This window comes from Adiantum capillus-veneris, chromosome 9 (genome assembly GCF_014529385.1).
Source record: "Adiantum capillus-veneris isolate H3 chromosome 9, ASM1452938v2, whole genome shotgun sequence".
In the NCBI taxonomy this organism is placed as follows: domain Eukaryota; kingdom Viridiplantae; phylum Streptophyta; class Polypodiopsida; order Polypodiales; family Pteridaceae; genus Adiantum; species Adiantum capillus-veneris.
In genome coordinates, this window is record NC_140939.1 from 1114593 (window position 1) to 1130367 (window position 15775).

Sequence of the window (15775 nt, forward strand, 5' to 3'; positions counted from 1 at the left end):
CTGACAGAGAATGTACCGATGACATCTACGGTTAGCGCAGTGCCACTACCTAGTGTCGTAGTACCTAATATGGGGCCTCGACCGTATGTGCCTCTAGCCCCTTATGCACACATGGCCCCCACACCTCCAATTGTACCACTTGTTCATGCTCCTCGAGTGCCGCTCCCTAGCCCTTATCCGAGTGGACCTATGCCCGGTTATGTTCCATATCCTGCATCATCCACACATATGCCAAGACCGGTACCCGTTCCTCTCCCACATATGATTCCAAGAGTACCTCCACCGGCCCTGTCTCCTCACATAGGTGACTTGGCAGCGTTTGCTCAAACCATAGGTCGATCTATCGCGGAAAATATGCGTCATGCATCTGATAGAGAGCCTAGAAGTAAGGCAGTACAAATTGCCAAACTCACGCAAAAATTCAATGGGGACGAAGATGCTAGGAAACACATTGAAGTGTTTGAACAAGTATGTGATTCCTTAGGGGAACGCAACGAACTACATAAGTGCAATGCCTTAAGCTTGACATTAAGTGGGAAGGCTGGAGATTGGTATAGGACCCTAAGGGTGGACGAGAAAACAATCTACCCTACCCTTCGAAGGTTGTTCCTAAAGGAGTACATACAAGAAGGTGTATCTCAGCTACAGAAGGTCGAACGTAAGGAAGCTACAGAAGGTCGAACGTAAGGAAGCTACCCTACCCTTCTGTACATCTCAGCTACAGAAGGTCGAACGTAAGGAAGAAGAGTCAGTAAGGGACTTCATTAGTCGTCTAAAGCACTTAAACTCTCGCTGCCCTGTAAATGAGCGCTTCAACAATAACCAACTGCTTGATCGATTCATTCGAGGATTGAGGAATGAAGGAATCTATAATGGACTAGTGATTAGAGGTATCACAACCTGGGAAGATGTCACTGCCAATGCAATCCAATTAGAGGACAACTTGATGATAGCAGGCATGAGGGTGTCTACTGACACGAGATCCACTAGCTCACAAGCCATTGAGTATGAACCCATGACTGCAAAGCCCATTGCCAATGAGCCAAAGGTATTTGAGACATTCTTGACAGACCTCACCAAGGCAATCCACGAGTCTCTTAAGGATAATCGACCCCCTCAAAATAGTCACATGTATCCAAGAAGGGAGCAACAATGGTGTTCCATTTGCTTAGGTCCACATAGCACTAGTGAGTGCCCTACATTTAGAGTAAAACTTAATGGAACTTGCAACGCATGTGGTAGGTATGGTCACCAAGCTAAAGATTGTTTAATGATCAAACGTATGATGGCAAATAGACCACCTGTAGCCTGGACGGATGCACCTCGAGCTCCTGTATTGATGCCTACTCCACCTGTTGAGCAACTACCGCAACACATGGTCCCTAGATCTCAAAATGTTGTACAAGCTACACCGCTACCACCTCCTGTGCTAGGACCGCAGCCCCCGCATCCAAGAGTCGCCCCTATGAACCAAGTGGGTTGCGAGCCATCTAATGCTTATGCAGATGGCTGTGAGGAGGAAATAGACACTAGTATTGCCTACGGACTTGATACATTGGAAGAGTGTCCTATGTACTACATGGAAGATTGTTGGGGGCAAGTCAAGCCGGTTTATCAAGCTGCTGCTCTCGCATCCAGAGGTCAAAATATCAATACTCAGGCTAGGAGGCCACCTCTTCAATGCTACGAGTGTGGTGGACCACATCGGGCAGCGGAGTGCCTTATTAGGCTGCAAAAGAATGTTGCACAGATGCAAATGAATCAAGGGAGCACGTCTGCAATGCCAATACTCACATGTAATCATTGTGGCATAGATCACTTGATTGCCCAATGCCCCTATAACCCAAATGCGCCTAAAATCACACCCCTAAATTTGGTCGAAATTGCTAGTGTGACATCGCCAATACCACCCGTCGCACCCGCTTATGCGATTACACGGTCCATGCTTCAAGGGCCAGGCCATATCCTCGAAGAGAGAGACACCACGTCAGTTATCCAAGCAAAGAAAAAGAAGACACGAAGGAAGAAGTCGCAGAATACGGAAAATTCAAAGCCAAGTTCCAAAACAAACATAGGAACAGGAAATGACCCCGTGTATATGAATGACCTCGAGGATGATTCAGATTCAGTCGAGACAATGGAGACTAGAACCAATACCACAAAGAGAAAGACCGACACAGAAAACCGTAACATGGAACCAAATGAAAACCGAATAAGAGAAAACCATAAAGAGCCTCTGAAAACACCACAAGTGTTTCCAAATCCAATCCAAGACCCCCAAGATAAACCGCAGGGGCAAAAACGGAAAAATCGTAAAAAGAAGATTGGGACGTACCCAAACCCAGTAGACGAGATTAAGCAGGTGAAACATCTAAGAGGTTTAGTGGAGGAGACTCAAAGGAAACTTGAACCAGAACCCATGTAGGTCAAAATTCATGACACAGTGTTTCCCACGCAAGTTCATCCACCCCACATGAACCATAGACCGTTAGCCATATCTAGTATCATCCAAGAAGGGAGTGAGGACGGGACATCAGAAAGTGAGCATACACCCTTCTTGTTGGAAAGGATGTTTAACGAAGGAATACTTGATCCCATTGAGGAATATGAGATTCCATCCTCACCAGTTCCTAGTCAAGGACCTACACCCTGCAAAACGCCAATGAATGTTGCCAAACTAGTGGACTTTATGTCTTCTGAGGTCCGAACCACGATCATAGCAAAGCTGTATGGAGATCCTGAGTTATTCCTTGCACTTCGAGCATTCCTTAACGGAGAGCTACGAACGGGATTACCACAGTTTGCGCAACCAAATAGGCCTGACTCGATTATGATTGATGAGGAAAATCATGTGCAATCACTTGACTTAGATAGACACGAGTCTATGATCGAGGTACCCATTAATGAATTAGGGCAGTATTTTGAAGGCGACGAGTCTAATGCGACCCTACCCATCACTACCAAGGGATTAACTATAAAGGGAATTCTTGATGGTGGTGTGGGAGTTAGCATCGTTACAAAAGATTGTTGGGAATCCATGGGAAAACCCCGCCTCAGTGTTACTAACATTGTGGTAAAGATGGCAAATGGTACCATAGCCAAACCTATGGGGATGCTCAAGGATCTTAAGATCAAAGTTCTAGGATACAAGGTACGACATACGTTCATTGTAATGGATTTCTCTAAACACCTTATGTCATATGAAATGATTTTAGGACGACCATTCATGAGGGAAGCACAAATGGTTCATGATTGGTCTAAAAATCATGTCTATTTGCAATTCCAAGACTCTGTCCTTAGAGTGGATTTGGTGACTGGTAAGGTACACCCCTTAGGGAGTAAAACCATTATTGATCATCGCTCTGACACCACAGTTCACTCGGCCCCACTACAATATTGTTACACTTGGAAGAAGGATACAGACATTGCTTCAAGACATCATGTGCAGGTGTTTGATCGATTGGAAACTCTGCATACTCTTCTTGTAACCATCCTGGTGGAAGCTCCTCAAAGGGTAAATCTTCAGACCCAGACATCACAGAGTGCTTTTGAAGGGGGTCCGACTTGGGAGATGCTACAGGAAGGGGGAAATCTTTGGCGAGTGCATGCAGAGGAGATTTCTTCCCCCTTCAGTGATATGTTATAGGTTCCCCGAGACCAAGGGCTTCCATCGGCGGTTCATTCGTAGCATGATAATTTGGGGCTGACACACTTGCTTCTTCGAATGTTGTACTGTCCGCTGTAGGACTTTGGACATCTGTGTCCTCCTGAGGAGTTGGAAGAGAGAGTGTTACTGGCGGCACAGGTGAGTTTTGAATAGAAACCATGTAGCATGGCATTGATGTGGTAGCTTCCAACCACTGTAGCAGGTCCTCGTCAAACCCGTCAGGTGGGATGGGCTACTCAGGGTCGGGGTTGGACTGTACTAACAATGAGCTGTGATGAGCCACTAGATCCATCCCTCCTTCAAGCCGGATTGGTAGAATTTGGGAGCCAGGAGTATGTATCCACATGGCGTTGTTCCCCCAATCATGAAGTGCCTTAGTATGCCGCAACCATGTTCTACCAATCAACAAAGGGAATCCTCCCTCCACCTGAGGGAGACTGACCACCACAAAATCCAAGCTAAATGTGAAGTCTTGTACCTTCAAAGGCACCTTCTCTACTATGCCCACAGGGTAGACTGTCCTCTAGTCTGCCAATGTAACAGTGAATGGAGCAGGGCGAGTAGGCTGCAGACCTAAGGCTGACATGGTAAATTCGGGCATTAGATTGATTCCAGACCCACCATCCACTATGACGCCTGAGAATTGATGCCCAAGAATAGATACAATAAGACGTGGACTTTTATAGTCGATGAGGGGAGCAGTTGGATATGAAATCATGTAGGACTCGAAGGGCTTCACAGGTAGGTGCCCGCCACTAGGCCCTGTACTAGGGTACAAAGACTGAATTATTGAGAGGGTGTCACTTCTAAGGGTTGCATCTAGCAGGAGCATTTCATAAAGAGACACTTGCTGAAAGGTGTTCTTCAAGATTGCTTCCGCTGTTGGCCTAGCTCCTACAATCTGGGCCTCCTCGAAAACTTTGACATGTTGCAAGTCAACCACTGCTGCCAGGAAGGCTCCATCAATGTCCGAAAGCATAGAGATTGGCCTATTCTTTTCACCACTTACGGGTTCGACATTTTGAACAGGTTGCGAAAGAGTTGGATAGGATGGTCCCGTTGGAAAACTTAAACCCAGGGCAGCTCTTTGTACTCGAGTGAGCACGCCAGCGGGCTTTGCTGCTTGTTGTGGCCGAATTGTACGTGTAGCAGGTGCTAGCTGAGGGGTGGTGTTCACTGTGATTAGATTGATTTTCGGGAATGTAAACTCTTGTTGGTTTTGATTTGGGCATGAAGATGAGGATGCCCTTTGTTTGGGACAATCTTTACTGTAGTGGTCCTTAGACTCAAGACAATGTCTACAAGGAGGAGACCCTTCAGGTAAAGGACACTTACTTTGGTAATGCCCATATTCACCGTATCTGTAGCATAAGATTGGCCGATTAGACACGAAACGGGGGACGAGGTGGTCGTTGCTCTTGTTGTTGCATGGTGCTGGAGGCTGAGGTGTAGAAGCGTTGGGGAACTGAGGGAGTACTAGCCTGATAAAAACTGGGGGGGTGCAAAGTTGTTGTGCATACCTTCGTGCATAGGGGGTGTTGTCAGCAGAAGAGGCAACGGGTTTTGATGGCCATAGGGTGAGACCATGTTGGTTGCAGGTGCTATCCCTTATTGGAGAGAAGGACCTAGACTTTGTTGTATTTGCCGCAATCCTTTGATATAGTAACAATCCTTATCTTCGTGCCCAGATTTTTCGCAGAAGTGGCAATAAGCCCGAAGGGGACAGTCCTGTGGAGGATGTCCAGGAGAGCGACAAGAGCTGCACCATACCATAGCTTTAGTCTCCTGCTGAGACCGAAGCTCTTCTAGCTCTCTCTTGATTTGGTACAAAGCCTCAAGGTGCGATGGTTTCTCTTGTCTCAGAGAGATTGATTTCTCTTCTTGGAGAGCGCGTTGTAGTTTGAGGGCTTCAAGTTCCCTGCACAAGGAAGTCAAAGGATCGGTAGGACTACCTTCCGAGAACACAGAGGGAGTATCTATGTGAGGAGAGTTGTTGAACAGCTTCCTAGCCCCCTCTATCCTAGTAGCAGCTGCGATGAATTCCTCCAGAGTGGCGTCGGGTCGGAGGCTCTCCCGGAGTTTTTGCTGAGAGGTTTTGGGAAGCGCCTTCTCCACCCACTTCTTAACCATGAAATCACCGGGTTGCTGGGGAAGCTTGGCAACCAGAGACTTGGTTTTGGTCATAAGCTCTGCAAAAGTCTCCTCTGGTTGGAGCACCATGTTGGCCAACTCATCCAACACTTTCTCTTGGTAGTCGCCTGGCATAAAAGCTGCACAGAACTGTTGTCTTAAGTCTACCCAAGTTGCAAAATGATTCTCTGCAAACTGGTTGTACCATTTGTCTGCTAAGCCGTCCAAGGTGGATGGAAAAAGTATGAGATAAGCATCTTCCCTATTAAGACCACGTCCTCTACAGAGAGATACGAACCTCCGTGCATGGTCGTCCGCATCTTCCGAGGAGAGTCCTTTGAAGGTGGGAAACTTGATGTTTACCTTGGCCAACACACTAGCCAACGCCTCCATGGCCCCTTGTTGAGCCTGTTGCTCAATAGCCTACTGTAGCAGAATAGGAGAGAGCTTTGCTGGAGAAGGTGATCTGGAAGATGTGGAACTGGATGAATGAATGGGGGATGTCGTATGTGGAGGTATGGGTGATGAGGTTAATGGACTTCTACTAGATACCACAGGGCGTCTTCGATTATAGTGCTTCAGAGGGCTCAGTAGTGCGCTTTGACGCTCAACTGACCGCTTTGTATGTGTCATGTAGTGAACAACACAGGTCTAAAATAGGACAAGTGAGGATAGTGACTAGACCACCTGGTCTAGGACCAGTGACCAGACCACCTAGCTGGCAGGACAAGGAGGACTGGACCAAGGCGAGGGCTAGACCAGGAGCAGGAACAAGGACTAGACCAGGACCAAGGACGAGGACTAGGACTGGTTGGACCAGGGCGAGAGAGGACCAAACCAGCAGACTATCTACACAGTGTAAGCAAGTGTGAGGAGCCAGGTAACAACCGATTAGCTTCACGATTTGTATCTCCACAAGAGTGAGACTTCCTTTGAGGTCCCACCGTGATCGCCAAAATGAGAGCACCTGTAGCGCGGATAATGTGTCGTGCTCTCTACAATGGGTGGTCCTCAGTGCAATGTGCATGACAATCTCGCTTAAACAGATTGAATCTCCCTCAAACAGACTGAACAGAAAGGAAACAATAGACGTCAACAGAGCTCACAAAGACACAACAGCAGACCAGAACATATGACTCGACTATCTCAAAGACTGATACAGACTCTTGCGTGGCAGCACACTCAGCTCCAGCCCAAGACTCACAGGTACAATGGGGGTGTCGAGGCTCATATGTGCGGGGATGGTGAAGACGTGCTCTGTGTAAAGACCCACTCACTCTAGACCACTACGTACAAGATAATCCACTAGCCCAAAACGACTACTCATATGTACAACCATCAAGAGCCACCAACGGCTCATAAAGAACATCATCTAAATCTATCCCCACTGGGTGGTGGTGGTGACCTGGCCACGATGTCCACTAGACCACCCTATCCCTGCCATGTGTCTCTGCCCAACGAGTCCGTCTAGTGTGAACCGACCACACCAAAGACCAACTGACCAAAGCCCAACTGTAAACTAATTGTCCTGTGAAAGTGACACTGTAGCATGCTACAAGATGTAATGTTTTCATCAGCATGCCTAACAAGAGAGTACAACTCCATCTTTAGACTCATCATTGAATACTTAGCTTTAGTACCAAAAACCTTCTATAGTTGTGTCCAAGCAGTGTTGGCAGATTGCATGTCATCCAGATAATGAATAAAATCATCTTCGAGAGATGTCAGAATAATATCTAATGCTTGCGCGTTCTTGCGTTGTTGCTCTGCAGATAACGCTTTGGTAACTGCAGCGGATGTGCATGCTTCGTCGGTTAATAGCGGCTTGACGACGCTCCACAAATTCTTGCGCATCAGATATCCCTTCACTTTGATTTGCCAAGTGTGAAGGCCAGATCCATTAAACTTATCGATTTTCGATGCCATATTGAAACCTTCAAGAAGCCTTTACGTGCTTTGTTATCGCCTTGGTAAAGCTTCTTCGCAAACAGCTTTTCAAGATGCTACAAAAAAAAAGGGTGGACAATTTTTCTTGCCTTTGCCAAGTGCTCCCGATGATGACTAGCCAAACTGCACCTTTGGTAAGAGCGTTTTGATATGGTGCTGATTTGCTAGCATTGCCCACTGCATTTTGAGATGCTAAAAAGTCACCAACTGGTTGCAAACAATAGCCTCTTGATATGTTCCAAAGATTGCCCACAATCTTGTCAACGTTGCAAAATAGGCAGCATTTTGAGATGCTGCAAACTATCCCGTGCAGTTGCTTTTGTTGTGAGGGTGTTATGAGATGCAGTTGACGCCCACTTGTCTTAACTGCCGCCCATGAGCTCTATGCCTTAGCAGTGTTTCGAGATACAGTCCCTTTACAACAGCGTTGCCTTTTGAGATGCAAGGAAGGAGTGCATTGCCTTGCAAGCGCCAAGCTCTGATACAAGGTGTTGATGCACAGCTATGCCGAGTGGAGCCTTGATGTAGCCATGGTGTGGAGGAGCAGAAAAAACAGAGAGCGAGCGAGAGAGGAGAGCAGACTCGACACAGCAATTAAAAAAAAAAACAAGCTATTCTATTTTTTGCTTGTATTCATTTAAAAGAGGTCTACATATATATAAAGCAAAAGATTGCCATGCAAAGCTTCTAAAACAAAGAGTGGAGTTCATATGCATGCTCTAGGAGATGTTCTCACGGGCTTGGAAACCTAACACAAGGCCCATGTCACTAATTGACACCTCCTTTTGAGAAGTGGGATCAACGGTGTGTCTGTGTGTGCATGTGTGTGTGTAGCTAGCGTGCTCACACACACTCTCCTTACTTTGCTATTTCCCACTCTCAAAGTCGAGAGTATGCACACACACTCTCGATCGTCCCTTGTACGTATTGCAAGCAACCATAAAACGTTACTCTTTGCAAATCCAAGCTGTGCTCGAAGTTGGTCAGCCCTCTGCAATTCGGATTCTCTCAAACGAATGCCGGATCACCCACTGATGAGAGTGGCATTCCATGAAAAATCTTATCATTCCCCCATCAAGAAGACATGTACACACAAGTTTCCGAATCGTTCATTAATGAAAGTCGCAACCAAATCACTAGCTTATCCTTCTTCCATCAAGGAGACATGAAAAGAAGCGAGAAGTAAAAATTTATGGCCACCTTCTCGGAACATTCGATACTGGTAATCACCACAAGAACACTCGCCATTTCAAAAACGTGAAGGCGGTTTGCATCTTGATAGCAGTGACGTAGCAGCCTGACAATCCTCACATACCCACATAAGTGAGCACACATAGACAAGTAGGCCTGGATCTTTTATTGGGGGGAAAAAAAAAACCGTACGTTCAAATCCTATCCATACGTTGCGGATCCGTATTGTACAAATGTACTGTACGGATAGAATATGTACATACGTATTACGTACAGGACAACCTTGATCATCCTTAAATTGTCCCCACATGGATACTTCCCTGATCTGCATTGGCTCTCTTAAAACTTTCCGTTGATTCCGAAAAGGATATGCTATGTAGTGAGAAGTTGGCCATTGCTTGTGCAATCATTAATACACCACAAGGGACAGATATACACATCACGAACAAAAGGCTGGGCACGGTTTTTTTTTGTCCTTTTACCCATGAGACCAATCAGTTGTGGAATTTATTGCTTTTAAGTTCTTGTAGTCTTGGCAATTAGCAATGATCAATTGTCACTCTGTGGGATTGAAATTTGAAATCATATCATCGTACAAGTCATAAATATTGTTGTTTGAAGTATATATTCATGGTCATAGGTACCGTTTAATTGTTAACGTACAAGTTGTAAGTGACTAGCAACTTCATTGATGTTCAAGGCAAGTAGGTGTCTCCAATCAGCTACATAAGGTTTCTATTGTCAAATTCCTATTTTTCTCTATTTTTCAGACTTTTATACCATTGGTGCGTTTTTCTTTTTTCAACACCCCAGAGGGTCCACAAGGGGAGGTGCTTATCCCTTCCAAATATTAGCCATGTTACATGATCGAGCAAGGGCCGCGTACCATCGGGCAAGAGCCATGCGTAGGCATCACCATGGCCACCTAATTGATGCACCACATGCTGGGAACGACGGAGAGAACTCGTACCAACCAGCTAGGAACCTCCTCCTCAGGTTACCCACCCCAAGAGAAGGATGCACTCAAGTGTCCAAGGGCAAGAGCCCTAGCAACGTGAACACTAGGTGAGCACAAGGTGTCCCTCTAGTGTCTGACCCAACGGGGGATTTTGAACCCACAACCCATAGGTTGAGAGGCCAAAGCCTTACCGTTAGACCAACTCTTTGGGGGACAATGTTGCGTATTTTTACATACCTTAAAACCCAATCCATACAGGACTACGTACCTTACGTACCGAATACATACCGTATTTTACGTATGGTCCCACCTTGCTCCATTCCAGGATGATTGATACAAAAGAAATTATGAACATGTTCACTAGCATCAACCCAACAGCTACATCCCAGCTGCTTCCATTTTTATTCTCATGTGTTCAACATTTTCTGCCGCCTCCTGCATTCCAGCAGCTGCGTAAATATTATACATTAAGACATATGGTGCCGCATCACATTCGTCTAGTTCTACTGCACGCTCAAAGGCGAACCTTCCAAGCTTCACATTTCCCCATTTTCGACAAGCACCTAGAAGAGCAGACCAAATTGGAAGGTAGTCAGACGATGGCATCATCCTAATTACTGTCATAGCTTTTTCAAAAAGCCTTGCACGCCCAAAAAGATCAACCATGCAGGTGTAGTGTTCTTCGTTGGGTGGAATGCCATATTTTTCTCTCATGTTATCAAAATACATTTGGCCCTCATCTATCAGACCTGAGTGACTACATGCATTGAGTACGCTAACAAATGTGATCGCATCTGGAGAGATACCCTCCTGTTGCATACATTGAAAACATTCCAGTGCTTCCGTGCCTAGCCCTTGCTGGGCATACCCTCCTATAAGCGCAGTCCAAGACACTAAATTTGGAGAGAAGCCCGCATTTTGCATCTGGTGAAAACAGCCCAAAGCTTGCTGGCCCTGCCCATGTTGAGCATATCCTGTAATCAATGCATTCCAAGAGACTGCACCCTTAACAGGAAGCGCATCAAAAACTTCTTGTGCTTTCAATAGGACACCACACTTGGCATACATGTCGACCAAAGCACTGCCAAGCATCAAGTTGTTCTTCAACAGCCCCTGCCTAACGATCTCATCATGAACTTTATTGCCCACGTCAATCTTTTGCATGATGCCACATGCCTTCAAAATGCAAGCATACGTGACTGCATCGGCAGAGAAGCCTTGCGTATGCATTCGTTGAAAACATGCCACAGCTTCGTGGCTTTGCCCCTGTTGAGCATATCCTGCAATTAATGCATTCCAGGAGACTGCATCTCGGGCAGGAAGCGCATCAAAAACTTCTTGTGCTTTCAAAAAAGCACCACACTTGGCATACATATCGACCAAAGCATTGCCAAGCATGATATTGTCTATCAACAACCCCCGACTAACAATCTCATCATGAATTTGTTTGCCCATGTCAGCGTCTTGCATGACACCACATGCCTTCAGAACGCAAGCATAAGAGACCCCATTTGGAGAGTACCCTTGGCTTCGCATCCGTTGAAAACAGCTCAAAGCTTCCTGGCCCTGCCCTTGCTGGGCATATCCTGCAATCAATGCATTCCAAGAAATGACATCATGGATAGGCAGCTCGTCAAAAACTTCTTGTGCTTTCAAAAGTACGCCACACTTCGCATACATGTCAACCAAAGCATTGCCAAGAGCAACGTTGTTTTTTAACAGCCCCTGACTAACAATCTCATCATGAATTTTCTTGCCCACGTCAACTTCTTGCATGATGCCACATGCCTTTAACAAGCAGGCATAGGTGATCGCATTTGGAGAGAAACCTTGACTCCACATTTTCTAAAAACAGCCTAGTGCTTCATGGCCTTGCCCCTGTTGGGCGTATCCAGCAATCAATGCAGTCCACGAAACGACATCGCGGATAGGAAGCTCGTCAAAAACTTGTTGTGCTTTCAAAAGGACGCCACACTTCGCATACATGTCGACCAAAGCATTGCCAAGCATGACGACGTTTTTCAACCGCCCCTGACTAGCAATCTCATAATGAATTTGTCTACCCATGCCAACATCTTGCATGATGCCACATGCCTTCAAAACGCACACATATGTGACCACATCTGGAGAGAAACCCTCACTCTGCATTCGCTGATAACAACACAAAGCTTCCTGGCCCTGCCCCTGTTGAGCGTATCCTGCAATCAACGCATTCCAAGAGACTGCATCCCGAATAGGAAGTGCATCAAAAACTTGTTGTGCTTTCAAAAGTACACCACACTTGGCATACATGTCGACCAACGCATTGCCAAGCACGCCGTTCTTTTTCAAGAGCCCATGACTAACAACCTCATCATGAATTTGTTTGCCCATGTCAACGTCTTGCATGATGCCACATGCCTTCAAACTGCAAGCATATGTAACCGCATCTGGAAAGAAACCCTGGCTCTGCATCTGCTGAAAACAGCCCAAGGCTTCTTGGCCATGCCCTTCCTGGGCATAGCCTGCAATCAATGCATTCCAAGAGATGGCATTCCGCATTGGAAGCACATCAAAAGCTTCTTGTGCTTTCAAAAGTACACCACACTTGGCATACATGTCGACCAACGCATTGCCAAGCACAACGTCTTTCTTCAATAGCCCCTGACTAATGATCTCATCATGAATTTGTTTGCCAATGTCAACGTCTTGCATGATGCCACATGCCTTCAAAACGCAAGCATACGTGACTGCATCTGGAGAGAAGCCCTCGCTTCGCATCCGATGAAAGCAGCCCAAGGCTTCACGGCCTTGCCCATGTTGGACGTACCCTGCAATAAGCGCAGTCCAAGAGATGACATCGCGGACAGGAAGCACGTATTTTACTTTTGGAGGTCAAAAATACTTTTTTGACCATAAAATAGGTTAGGGGACCTCTTAAGAAGGGAAAACTTGAAATTTGAAATTTTTTGAAAATTTTTAAATCCGAGCCAAAAAGTGGGGGAAAAAAGGTCAAAGTGGTCCCCCCCCCCCCCCCCCCCCTCCCTTTCCCCTAGCCACCTCCCTTACCTTCTCACTAGATAAGAGGCCATTAAGAGGTGTAAAGCTACCTTGTCCCCCTACTTTTTTGAGGGTATAGAGTGTGTCAACCACCCTCTTCCTATTGGCCGGCCTCTAATTAACCTTAATCCCAAAGGGCCCCTAGAGGGTTCATATTTTTCCTAATGGTTGGTAGATATTTGGACTTGGATTTATGTGGGATTTGGACTTGGTATATGAAATTTTTCTGTCACAATAGTATTTATGGAATTGGACTTGAGATTAATGAGAATTGATGATTGAATGATGAGTGTAACCAATGATATCCTGATTCCTCGCGGTATGACATATACTACTTATTCTAGTGGTATGGGACCAACGCATTGCCAAGCACAACGTCTTTCTTCAATAGCCCCTGACTAATGATCTCATCATGAATTTGTTTGCCAATGTCAACGTCTTGCATGATACCACATGCCTTCAAAACGCAAGCATATGTGACTGCATCTGGAGAGAAGCCCTCGCTTCGCATCCGATGAAAGCAGCCCAAGGCTTCACGGCCTTGCCCATGTTGGACGTACCCTGCAATAAGCGCAGTCCAAGAGATGACATCGCAGACAGGAAGCTCGTCAACGACTTGTTGTGCCCTGACAAGCGCCCCACACTTGGCATACATACTCACCAACGCGTTCCCTAAGTTTGTGTCCTTCTCGAGTAAGCCACTAGCGCGAATATCAGCATGTATCCTGCTGCCTTGTACAAATCCTTCTTCTTAGCGCAGGCTTTCAGTGACGTCAGAAAAGAAAGCCTCATCGCTCAGGAGCTTTACGGACACCAAACAGTACTGCCGTGCCTGTGAGGTCATGCTTTTTGCCCCTTTGTGGCCTCGCAAGAAGACGAGGACGAAGGAGATAGATCAGTGCCCCACTTGCTGCATCGCCTTCGACCCCGAGCAGGATGTACCTGACTCTCTTCACGTACAGCTCAAAGGTGATGTCATCGGTCTGCAGCAGAAGACATGGGCACTGCATGTCCAGTAGACTGACCGTAAGATCATCGGCTCGCACTGACGTCGTTTGTGGCGACGCTTCGGCAGAACCTTCCAAAGGCCGTTAACGTTCTCGGTGGAATCGTGGATTCATGATCCTTTCAGAATCTTTACGAAAATAAAGTAATGCGCTGGACGACCTTGAGCACTATATACCAAGAAATAGGAACACATATGGCATACATTAAAGAAAACTGGGTCGATCTTGCATTTCAATAATTAATTAAGGAAGAATATTCGTTTTGGCTGCATCGCGGAAAGGAAAAAGCTGCTTGGTCATCCGTTCCCACGCTACGATGCACACCAACCAGGTCTACGCGGATCCCGTGATGTTGGTTTGCGTCCTTCAACCATTGCAGTTGCTCCTCCTGGTTGAACTCTGGCATGTTCGCACGCCGACTGTGATTCCTGCAGGGTCGTGCCATCCCCTCAAGATATGCGCACCTGTATCTCTACCACCACCCTCAGCCACCCACCCACCCACCCACCCCCCCCCAAGGCTGGTCGACTGCATACCATTGGGTGATCGACATGAGAGAGAGAGCCTCTATGCCAGCAACCTCCTCCCCTGCTTGCCGCGCAACCTCACCCTCTGCAATGTTGTGAGCATTGTCCTCCCTGTCATCCCAAGCATCGTCCTCCCTCTCATGCCACCCCTACCCCACACACCCAATGTGTCGCCATGGATGATAGTGAGCAGCAGGGCGACGTGAACACAAGCTGGCCATCGAGGCCTTTGGAGTGCCAGGACTGACGAGCGAGCTGGAATGCGCAATCCAACAGCACGCCTCCTGTCAACTACATAGCAAAAAAATCCTTTCCGTTTGCCTCCGTGTACACTTGGCATTCTTGCTCTCTCTCTCTCTCTCTCTCTCTCTCCACGTTACATCTCCCGGCTTTTTCAACCACCTGTCCACCTGGCAAGCCTTTTTTTTCCAAAGTTCAACCCGATTTCCTTTTGCTTTGTAAAGTATCTTGCTAGATTCCTACAAAAGGAAATGAAAAAAAGATTATAGGGACATACAGGCATACTTTGAAGAAAACTGAATACTTTTAAAGATTCCCTCGCGGGATTCCCTCGTCGCCACCCCCTTACGTGCACTTCGTCAACTGGCTGTGGCTCATCACGTTAACGGCGCCCCTACCTGGCAACCTCCGTCCCGCTCACAATAGGCACTGACAGACTCGCAACCTGTAGACCTACCATATGTTCATGCGCCTCTGTCACAACCGCGCACACACACACACAGACCTAATTACTGTCGTCACCACTTGCCCTTCTACCCCTTTGCGCACCAAGCAGTGTAGGCTCAGCAAGTCGCAGGTTGGGGCGAGAGAGAGAGGGGGGGGGGGGGAGAGAGAGAGAGAGAGAGAGAGAGCGAGAGCGAGAGCGAGAGAGAGAGAGAGAGTGTTTGTATCGAACGAAGTCGGTGCGAGGTCGGTGTGGAAGTCGCCATAGACATTCTCAACAATTGTCCTCCACCTGTCAAGGCACCTGCCTCGTCCCCCTCCTGCCAACTGGCCGCACTTCTTCGGCTCCTCCCTTACATTTAATGGAATCTTTTACTCATTCCTTGTTTTAGCGCTTTTTCCAGAATGGTGCACACATACCACGGGGTATTCAACTAGAGTGCTTCGTTAGCCGCATTGGTATTGAATTGAAGCGAGTCCAAGGGTAACAGAAAACAAGAATCTAGAAGACAAAAGCTTGGGGGGAGAGAGAGAGAGAGAGAGAGAGAGAGAGAGAGAGAGAGAGAGAGATGGTGCTTTGTTTTCCACAAATATTGTTACCTCAACTTGACATGGTCATGTATTT

At 46.8% G+C, this 15775-nt stretch overlaps 1 pseudogene; it reads right to left on the reverse strand.

Annotated features, from left to right (window-relative positions):
• Nucleotides 1-9677: 9677 nt before the first annotated feature.
• On the reverse strand, nucleotides 9678-13781 carry LOC147450018 (pentatricopeptide repeat-containing protein At2g03380, mitochondrial-like; annotated as a pseudogene).
• Nucleotides 13782-15775: the final 1994 nt, after the last annotated feature.